The sequence below is a fragment of the Giraffa tippelskirchi genome, chromosome 5 (assembly GCF_054371585.1).
Source record: "Giraffa tippelskirchi isolate mGirTip1 chromosome 5, T2T-mGirTip1v1.2.pri, whole genome shotgun sequence".
In the NCBI taxonomy this organism is placed as follows: Eukaryota; Metazoa; Chordata; class Mammalia; order Artiodactyla; family Giraffidae; genus Giraffa; species Giraffa tippelskirchi.
Window position 1 is genome coordinate 61,835,113 of NC_137279.1, and position 1,912 is coordinate 61,837,024.

A 1,912-nucleotide genomic window follows, 5' to 3' on the forward strand; every position below is an offset into this window, starting at 1 on the left:
CTTCTAGTATAGTCCTCTCTCTCTCCCCTCACTGCCTCCAAAAATTGCTACTAATCTGTAAAATGATATTTTAACATCTAACAAATTTCCTAGTTGTCAATAATCCTTTACTATGTAATGGCTTTAACATTTATTAATGACTCTTAATTCTATAATTACATGGAAAATACACAATCTTGCAATCTTCTAATTTCATCATCTTGGCGTGCTGCGATTCATGGGGTCGCAAAGAGTTGGACACGACTGAGCGACTGAACTGACTGAACTGATTCTTCTCTTAGAAGGGTTTTTCTTTATTAACTGGAGAGGAACTATGGTTCCAACAAAAAAAAAGAGGGTAAATGCTAAATTATTGTTCTTTACATTTGCTTAAATTTGCTACTGGCCCCTTTATATAACAAAGTTTTTACGTTTGAAATACAAAATTGACCAAAAATTTCTTTACGTTTCCTTATCAGAGTATGTTTTACATTGTATGGTTTCACAAATTATGGAAAATTATATGATAATCTTTCCCATGGCAGCCATGTGAGAAATTACTGTTTAGTCTTATCAGCTGAACCCAGGTAACCCTGCAGAATCTTTCTCAGCAGAGGAGTCACAGAAGCCCTTGCATCAACCAGAATTGGTACATCAAACAGAACTGGTATAACCAATACTGATCCACTACTCCTACAATATAAAAGTATAGCCTTAGTATCAGAAGGTTTCTGTTGTGGTCATCATTGTGTTACCACTTGTATGATTTTGAAGTATGTCGCATAAAGGTGTGCTAGGGTTAATTTCATATTTGTGTATTAAAATGATGAAATTACATACCTCATAGGGATGCTGGTAAAAATGCAAGGTATATGTGCACGATTCTCAGTTTCATGCTGAGACTCTAGAGGAAAGTCACTTTAAACACAGTTTGGGAGCATTGATTAAATGCTTCCTTGGTGGCACAGCAGTAAAGAATCAGCTTGTAATGCAGGAGACTTGGGTTCAATCCCAGGGCTGAGAAGATTTCCTGGAGTAGGAAATGGCAACCTACTCCAGTATAGTTGAGTGTATACATACCCTGGGCTTTCCTGGTGGCTCAGATGGTAAAGAATCTACCTGCAACATAGGAGACCTGGGTCAGGACGATCTACTCGAGAAGAGGAAGGCCACCCACTCCAGTATTCTTGCCTGGAGAATTCCTTGGACAGAGAGCCTGATGGGTTAGAGACCATGGGGTAGCAGAGTTGGACACGACTGAACAACTAAAATACACACACACATACGTACTCTAGGACACTGTGATTAAACTGTGGGATATGTCGTTATCAGAAATGCACATATAGTCATATCAGTCAGTCAGTTCAGTCACTCAGTTGTGTCTGACTCTTTGTGACCCCATGGACTGCAGCACATCAGGATTCCCTGTCTATCACCAGCTCCTGGGCTTACTCAAACTCATGTTCATAGAGTCAATGATGCCATCCAATCATCTCATCCTTTGTCGTCCCCTTCTCCCGCCTTCAATCTTTCCCAGCTTCAAGGTCTTTTCCAATGAGTCAGTTCTTTGCCTCAGGTGGTCAAAGTATTGGAACTTCAGCTTCAGCATCAGTCCTTCCAAGGAGTATTCAGGACTGATTTCTTTAGGATGGAATGATTGGATCTCCATGCAGTCCAAGGAACTCTCAAGAGTTCTCCAGCATCACATTTCAAAAGCATCAGTTCTTCCATGCTCAGCTTTCTCTATAGTCCAACTCTCACATCCATATATGACTACAGGAAAAACCACAGCTTTGACTAGATGGACCTTTGTGGACAAAGTAGTCTCTGCTTTTTAATATGCTGTCTAGGTTGGTCATATCTTTTCTTCCAAGGAGCAAGCATCTTTTGATTTCATGGCTGAAGTCAGCATCTGAAGTGATTTTGGAGCACC